Source organism: Chaetodon auriga, chromosome 2 (genome assembly GCF_051107435.1).
Source record: "Chaetodon auriga isolate fChaAug3 chromosome 2, fChaAug3.hap1, whole genome shotgun sequence".
NCBI lineage: Eukaryota > Metazoa > Chordata > Actinopteri > Chaetodontiformes > Chaetodontidae > Chaetodon > Chaetodon auriga.
In genome coordinates this window covers 27948840-27958453 of record NC_135075.1, presented here as the reverse complement: position 1 = coordinate 27958453, position 9614 = coordinate 27948840, and positions in this window count along the sequence as shown.

Sequence of the window (9614 nt, the reverse complement as noted above, 5' to 3'; positions counted from 1 at the left end):
CGTCCAAAAAATTAGACTTGTAACTGTGGGCGACAAAGAGCGAACATTTAACGGTAGCAATCAAAATTGATGTATTCGTGCAGCTTGAAAGGCACTCGATCAGTTCTTTGCCACACAGAATGGAAAGTCACACACCTTAACTGCCTATTTTAACCACAATCAAAGACAAAAATACAGTGCGAGTGAGTCAATGTGAGTTTTTATTGCACCTTATTTGTATAATTTGGATGAGGCCATACAAACACTGCCATCTTTTTCTTCAGGGTCCTCATTGGCCTCAACAGGAAACTAAAAAAATCTGAATATCATCAAAACACTTAAGGTTTTAGCTTTAAGTGCTTCTCGTCTCCCAAAAGCAGACATATTAAAATAGATCAAAACATTAATAGACAACTCATTCACATCAGACATACAGTTATACAGCACCGACGCATTGCAGGAATCTGACCAACAACACCACATCAGAAGTGATCAGAGACCACGGCCTCATTTCATGTTTCATCGAAGCTTCGATCATGTTTTTTGTCAGTTAACCTTTCAAATAAATAGTTCATATCATTAAAAGGGATTTGTGAAGCCAAATCCACAGCAGACATCTATTTTCATATGGTAACAAACTTTTCCTATATAAGTCGTCTTTGTACAGTTAAGCTCCCATCGCAGACCTCCCATTTTAATACAGATACAGAGCTTCATTTTAATCTTAAACTTTTGTACAGATCTGGTTCCGGATTCCCCTGAAGGATCTTTGCACTAAGGTAAAAACAAAAACAAAAACAAAAACCAAAAAAAAATAAAAAAATCTGTCAGCACCTTCCAATAAGAACAACAGCACAAAATAATTTATGGACGATGTTTTACCTTTAGTTTTGTCTACTCAGGTTTTCAGCTTGCATCTATGGAATTTGAAAAAGAGGCACAGAATAAAAAAAAATGTTCAATATTATGTCAAGAAGTTGCTGTTGGAAATTAAACATCTGTAGCAAAGAGTAAAAACACAGACCCAAAAACAGGTTCAGGCCATGTAAATATATCCGCTCAGCTGAATTTTCCTGGTGCAAAGATCCGTCTTTAGGAGGGGAAACGCGGTCCAGAGATAATATCTAATGCAGTCATTTATTGGTTTATTCTGCCTCTCTGTGTATAGTTACAGTATGTACCAGTCCCTCTCCCTTCTTACACTCCCCGTCAGTTAGCCTACGTATGTAAACCTTCCGATAACCTAAGCTAACCAATTTTTCTCAGAGATAATGAATTTGCAAGAGAATCGAAGCATTAGCGATGCACAAGTTTTTACCGCCGAATGTTGAAATGTGAAAGTCACCTGTGGGTGAATGTAAAAGTTTCTGAAGATTTATTTTTTAGGGTGAAAAAAAAGAGAATTAATTTCTTTTGATTTTCGTTGATCTTGTTTTATTGAGTTTAGCCGTTTCTTGTCTTATTTTGTTTTTGATTGTATGTCTGTCACATTTGCCTTTTGTATTCCAAATATAGTGTATTTGAACCTCTGTCATTGGAGTAACATGTACAACTATCAATCAAAAAGAAACAAAAAAAAAAGCTACAATTTGTTACGTGCAATACTTTGTAGAATACTTTTATTTTTCATGCTGTTTTTCCAGTAGGTGGTACTAACCTTTGAAGTAAAGACGATAGCCTGTGAATTCTTGAGGAAGAAAATTTGAACCTTCAGGGTCCAGTTAAATTAAAACCTGCCACAAAATGCTCTGCAGTGTGGAACTAGACCAAACGAAACCACTATTCCATCAAAGATCTTGTGGTTTGAAATGCACTGAGAATAAAAAGAATACTGAACTTCATCACATCAAACGGAATTTCTTTGCGAAACACAATTTTTTTATTTTTGTGACAGACGTGAGGGAGCTTTTGAGAGGTATGAAACACAGTAACACTGCCACTAAGCCCACCATCTTTCTACCTGCCTGTGTTTATCTCAGCACTGTTTTGCTGCTGAAAATCAGGCAGCCTTCCCAACGCCAGCCGCCACCAAAGTTCATCATTTTAAATTTGCAAAACATCATATCTGCAAAATCTAACCAGTACCTTAAAACACATCTGAGCCTAATTTGCTTGTAATGGAACAAATACCCTGAAGTCATTTCAGCTGCAGTTGGGAAGGCTGCCCCTCAGCAACAAAAGCAGTAAATCCAATAAAAACCAGATTACACCATATCAAATGTGGGCTTTTCTTTAAAACCTTGTATGCATTTTCTACATTCTGCTGATCCACTCATTTCTATTTAAATTCCGCTCCAGTCCACCAAACCCTGCAACCTTAGTGCTTTATCAAAGAAACTGAGAAACCAAACTACATCTACACAGAAACAGACAGCCGGATTTGAAATTCCATGTCGCCTCCATCGTGTTCGTGATGAAATCACCACCATATCTGCAGGATTCACAATCTGATTGCCTGTTTCTGTGATAAAGATGCAACATTAGACCATACAGATGTGATCTTCAGGCTTTGTAGAGATGACACAAAATTTTATCACTGAAATCTGTGACTCTGCGTTGCTGTGAAGGAAGATGAACGGGGCTCCATTTCCCAGCAGCGTCCTTAACGCGAAGATCGTCATCGTTCTTCGGCTTCAAGTTTGAAAAAGATGATTTAGCTTTGAAGTCTCGAGTTGTGAGGACAAGATTCAAACAGTGAAACAAAAGGCCGTGAAATCATCTTTCTTCCTTTCACTTGCTTAAACGATGGCAATCTGAGTGCTAAGGCCTCTGGGAAATGGAGTCCTGCTCATCGTCCCCATCCTCTCTGTCATCAGACTCATTCTGATCATGGTCTCCAATGACAACGCCTCTGTCTCTCCTGCATTATACTGTATACCAGCCCTTCCTTTTTGAGAATGTACATGGGAAAATGTTTTTTTTAATTCTTGGTGAAGAAAGAAAAAACATTTTTAAAAGAATTTGAAAGCTTTTATTTTTTATTTCTATGGCCAACCTGTAAGCTAGAAAAAAAAGAAAAAAATATGTGTTTGAACAGGTTTTACAAAGATGTAAAACTTTTTTTATTTCTTAATAAAAAATTTGTCTTCAGAAAAATTAGGTGTGAGTTTCTGTGTCCTGAGTGATTATTGTGCGTTTTCAGGTGATGTAAATGTATAAAGTACACAAACACCAACTGGTGAGACAGCATTTACACAACTACACACACACACACACACACACACACACAGATGATTCTGCTCAAGTTCAATTTCCCAACTCAGGGGACTTATGTACCTAAATCCCCTTGACAACATAATAAACTCTAATCCTACAAAGCTTGTAATACAAGATTAAGGTATTCAAGCCAACGCAGCAGGCTGCATTCCAGCACACTCACTGCAGCCAGTTTCCTTTAAGTGAAAATGGGTTGAAAACTGCTCTAAGACAGTACAAGAACAGTTGCCTGCCTGTATTTAAGATACATGTCCTCTGAAACATGATTATACTGCTGTTGCTTTGCATTATCAAGATGCAAACCCTGTCGGACGTCTCGGAGTTCAGACTAAAATTTAGTTCATAACTGTTCCCAGTAAGCACCAAGTTGGTGAGTTTCAGGTCAAAGATGTCTGAAACCAGCCTAAATTTGGTTAAAATCAGCGTTTTCGATGTGACACAGAGCCATTGTTTCGTTCCATGTTGCTCATAACCACATGTTGACACAGTGTTTGACAGCTGTTGAAACAGCAGTTACAGGTACATAACTTAAACATAACCGAATGTAACCTTCTCATGGAGCCTTCAGAGTCTGAAAATATAGTTTCTATCTTGTGCAAACACAAGTGAATAGGAGAAGAAAAACAATGTGAACAATGCAGATCGACATGTCTTTTGACCTACAAATAAAAAAGTCAGTGCTGTGCAGGATTTTAGCCTTTTAGACTTTTAAACAGACATATAATACAGACAATAATCAAATTTTTCAACCATCCTTGAGACAATGTGTAATCTTACATCTCTCTCTGTAGAGCACACAGTGTCATCGATTTGTCCTGGAACTGAATAAATTAAATGAGTTTAAGTGAAAGCTCAACAAGCTGCTTCCCCTCCACTAAACCACAGTCAGGTTACTGTTAGTGACACTTTCATTGTCTTCTTCTTGAATGTGAAATAAAAGTCATAGATCTGATGAATCTTACCACTCCAGTGTGTATTGACGGACTTGTGTGCTGTGTGTGTGTGTGTTGTGGACTCTCTTCCCTGCTGTGTGTCAGGTGAGGTGCAGGTGTGTGGCTGTGATTGGTTGGTTTGAATGATTTCCCAGGTGGTTTCTGGTAGGTGATTGGTTCCTTCCTAGTAGCCATTGAGTATATATAAGGCCGGCTGCCACTGAGGCCGTTTTCAGTAAATAATCTGGTGTGAAATCTTTTCAGGTCTGAGATTTTCTCGGGTTGAGTAACTTTTTTTCCACCTCTTGAGTTGGGTTGTATTTTTCCAAGGAGCTTGTGTTAGCTTCATGGTGGCACTACAACCCACAGAAAGTGAGCTAAATCAATCCAACCTATGATTACCTAACCAAACAAAAATGAACCAAAACAGAAATCACTTACCTAAGCTCCTAACTACTGAAAACAGGACAGTATAAACACCCCCACTCCTCCCAAATAAAGCTGAAATAATGGCAGTTAGCTGCCCCAGCTCCAGTTTATGGAATATTTTGACCCAAACATCCGTTTCACAACAGGGACATAAAGGCTCAGACATGCCGGTGATTAATAGAAGCTGGGTACTGAGCACAGCTAATTTTCCCAGACTGTAATTTTCCCTCTATAGCTGCGGTTACATGAGTCATCTTTTCAAAACTTTTTAAATCAAATCAACTGACTCCCATGAAAGTATTTACATGAATGCTACACAAAATACCAATTTATGGCCTGTTTATGCCTCAAGGTCGGTAAAATCAGTAAAGACAGAACGTTCTTTCAGACACAGTACAAATCCAGTCATGAGTCTTGTTACTTGTTTTGATTTGATTTAGGATTTTTCCCCAAAAAAGTGCCACCACAGTCATGATTATTGCTCCCATGTGACCCATCGAAACCCCCTCTGTTCAGCAGGAGCACAGAGGTGCCTTGAACCTAATAAGAATACTGAGAAATAATAAATAATATGTATAAAAGAATATTATTAAAGAATGGTCATTTAGCTGTTGTGCCACCACAGTCTGAGCTTTACATAACTTCCACTCCAGAGGAAGAAATGCAACGCTGACATTTCCATTCTCTGCCTGCCAGCTCCAAGAATAGACTTTGCTGCTGAGAATTCCTTCTTCCATTTCATCTTTGTGACAGTTTTTTGGCCTTCACACAGAGCAAACAGCAAAAACAAATTCTTCATGTTTTTAAGATTAGTGTTTCTTGGTACTTTTGCCCTTTGTTCTGCAGTTAAAAATAGAAATGGACAGGAAATGGAAGGGCAAAGCCAGTGAGCAGTGATGTGAAAATCAAATGTGACCAGTTTTGATTGCAGGATGTTGTGGTTACTTGGTACAAGCCATAGGGACACTATATATGCACTTTTTTCCATTTGTTTTTGCAGATTTTTCCCCTGTTTACTCCCATTTGGCACATCCAGTTCCCTCCACACTACAGACCACTTACTGCTAACTACTGTTTTCCTGTGGAGTGCTGCATAAAGACAGGTGGCTCCTCTTTTACACCACAATTTACTTTTTTTTTTCTAAAAAAAAAAACAAAAAAAAACCAACCAAACAAAACGTGCCAGCAGTGAGCTTCACCTGGGCATAATGCATGGGAGGTTTGTGCTATGCCCCTTAGCTCCACCCCCCCACTATACAGGCACCAACCAACCAGCAGGATCCAGTGGTGCGGTGCGGTTACCACCTCAGTACATGGTTCCAGCTCACAGGAACTTCTCTGTGACCTTGTCATCACACCATGAAAAATGATGGAAGAGCCCACAATTCTGCATATCTGAATATCCTAAATTATGACACTGTAAGATCTGTGAATTCAGAAAAATATTAAAAGTTATTAAATGTAACTTAGATTCACAAAATTTTATTTATCAAAGGGAAATTGCCTTGTACTACTACTACTACTTGAAAAGGTAAAACACCACAAAGTTACTACAACTATAAAGATAAACATTAGCAATACTACTACTACTACTACTACTACTACTAATAATAATAATAATAATAATGTACAAATGTGGATGTGCCAAAGGTAATGCAAATGGTAAATAAAATAACCATAATTTAAGAGTAAAGAGTTTTTAACAAGCACAATATAATAAAAATAATGCTGATAATACAAAGTAAAAGTTCTGTTACAGCAGTGAAGGGGATAGTTAATGGTTCTGGGCTCATAGGTGGTACCATATGGTACAGGCCGCCAGTTGACTGGAACCTGATCCGCTATAGGGCCTTGTGAATTTGTTTCCTTTGTCTTAATATATAAAACATTTTTCTTTTCTTGTCACTTCAATCGAATGATAATCCATAGTATAAAAAAATCTGTCTATATGTTGATGTGGGCATTTGAAATTAAATATATATTTGACAATATTTATTTTAACCCACAATTCACATTTAATGGACTCTTCCACCTTGACCTTCGACCTTTGCACGATGCGTTTGTGCCAAGTCACTATGACGCAGCAAGTAGAGTTAGCTTCAGACCGGCAGACGTTACAACTAAGATGCGTTGTCACGTTGTGAGAAGCGAAAGGGAAAGAAGGAAGATGTCTGGTTTAAGGAAAGTTTACCTTTACTGACTTTTTTTTAAAAAACAAACAGCCAGCGACTCTACGGAAGAGCTACAAGTCGGCTAGTTGAAGAAGCTGAGCTAGCTAAAGTTAGCAACCCGGCTGCTAGGTGCTAGCTGAATTTAGCTAAATGCTAATATACTCCGGGGATCCTCCAGCGGTGACTCCTGCTTTATTTACACTGTACAACGTCCTCCTTCAGTGTAGTGTGTGAGACCCCACTGCTGTTTTGGACTATTTCAATCAAAGTTGGGACCGCAGAGCCTTTTTGAACTCAAAATGTTTGAAAACCTAGAGCTGCGCAGAAGGACAGTGGTGGACCGGTCCTCTTGGGACGGACAGGCTAAGTGGACTGGTTTTATTCTGGACTGAGAATGGTCAAGCAGAGAAGATGGACCAAGAGCATTGTTGAGGACTTCATGGTGCACAAGGCTTACCGAATGACGTCAGACAGGTGAGTAGTAAAACTACTACTAAGAGGGCCATCAACTATCGCCGGTTGCCTTGCTAACTCGTTAGCATCATGTGTGCGTGCTGTGCGGTCTGTATATACTGTGCAAGTCTCTTTGTTTTAATATACGTTGTGGCTGCAGCTATTGAGGAGTTTATGTTGTTTATACATCTGTGTTGTCTGCTTTATTCTGCTCGGACAGTGTCGTTTATTACATTTCTGTTACCTAATGTTGATTATCAGTTTCAAACTGTGAGTTGAGCTATTTGTACCTCATCAGAGTAATTTCGCAGCGGGAATCAATAAAGTTTTTTGAATCTGAACCTGAATCTCAGTTTGCACCCGCCGCGGTGTCCACATCTTTGTTTTATTTATTGTTGGCCATTTGTGTTTGTCTGAGCTTTGACTCTCTTCTAGCTAATTCTGTTGAAGTAATACAGAGAATATATTTTTTAATTGATAATCAGGTGTAAACACAAACAGCAAAATCTGCTACATTGCTACATTTGGACTTATTGTAAATGCTTGGTGGTGTGACTTATTGTAAATGCTCGGTGGTGTGATGTTTTTCTAGCGTGCTGGGTTGACATTGAAGGCAGTTGTAGCCTAAAGGTGTTTAATAAGTGAACAGTAGCCTCATGTCTTCAGATGAGATGGTGAACACCTGACGACACACGGATGTACGATACTGTTGCTAGTTAGCTTACTGATGATTCCTGTGTCTGTGCTAGTAAAAGTAGAAGATTGCTTGATTGGCGAATATCATGATGTTATCGGTTGAAACTGGTTGGTTCAAGCTTATGTAAGCACATGTCATGTTTGGTTTTACGGGAAGAAAACTTAATTGGATTTTGATATAGGAATACAAAGATGTATTTTTTGTATTGTTTTTGATTATACTGTTACATGTTAGACATATATATAACAATATAATCAGGGATGTGATATAAAGGGGTTATAATGGCATTTTTCAGTTGAACTCGACTTTAAAGTGTTTTTACACATCATGATTGTTTATGAAAATGATTTGGGAGCATCACATCTCAGAACAACTGATTTATTTTTTGTCAAAGTGTTTGATGGATGTCTGTTTCGGTTTTGGTATAGAAATACACATTAACTGATGTTGGCCTGTTGCCCACTGATGCAGCTCTTAACCGACCACCCAGTATGTTGTCTCTGTGTAAGATAAGATAAAACTTTATTAATCCCACGCTGTGGAAATTATATACTCCTTTTTGGCAGCCAAGACAGGGAAGATCTGCACTTGATAATGAAAATCAATCATCAGGTGTGGCTTGTCCAGTCTTTGTAGGTTTCAGTTGGTCCTCAGGTGTGTCCCTAGCTTTACTTTCCACTACTGCTGGTGGAGGAACTAGAGTAGTGTGTTTTTGTCGACACAAAAGGAATTATTAATATGTCATATTTCTTAAAGGGAGTCTGGTTTAGTTTTCCCCGCAGAGCGCAGGGAGCTTCCATTTATTTCAAATAGTGTATGAAATCTTTTTAACCACCACAGAAAGGTAACTGCTTAAGTTTTGATACGCTTGCCAGACATCCATTGACTGCGGTTAGTTATTGGCTTGATTAATAACTTACAGTCTAATAATTGTATTGATCACTGACGGTGGCTGATCAGGCTAATCATCAGCTTCTTGTACTCGGTTTCTTATGGCAGTGTATCTACTTTCTTAACATGATGTGCTTTATGTTGATATCAATGACTCCTGATGGAACTTGAGAGCTCAGCATTCTCATTGCCATTTCTTAGCTTCGCTTTTATAAGTAACGTTAATATTTATTGACCCTGAAACAGCTAATATGTCTCTGTATAATATGACCTCGTCTTTCTGTCAGCTGTTGCGTCTGCAGTGTATCTACTGCTGAGAAGAGACTAGTAGTTTTGTCTTGGGAAGTTTCTCATCAGTGTGTTTAATGTTTAACATGTAAAAAAAGAGATTTAAGTCATTTTTGTGACTTCATGTATGATGTCAAACTGAAATGCTAATAGTTGAGTGTGTGGTGAACCTTGTTCAGGATCATTTTGATCAACCTTTGACCGTTTATAGACTTTATTTTATCATAAAACTATAATGATAACAAATAATGAGCTTAACTTCTAAAAGAATCAGACAGCATCTTGCTGAGAAGTCAAACCTTCAGCTGACATTTTTGATAAACTCTGCACTGTTTTTCAAGTGACTCTTATTTTTGATTGCATGCTGTTTTGTCTTTGTAATATGTGATTAGCGCTTATTGTTATTGCTCCATCGGTTTTGGCCTTGGTGCCTCACATTTTGGTTGTGATGCCACAACAAATTTGTACTTGTCAAAGGCCAAAGTGGTCTTACCCTGTGTGTGTGTTCAATTTGCATATAGTGTGCTAGAGGTATTGAATTACTTTTCCATGTGTTTC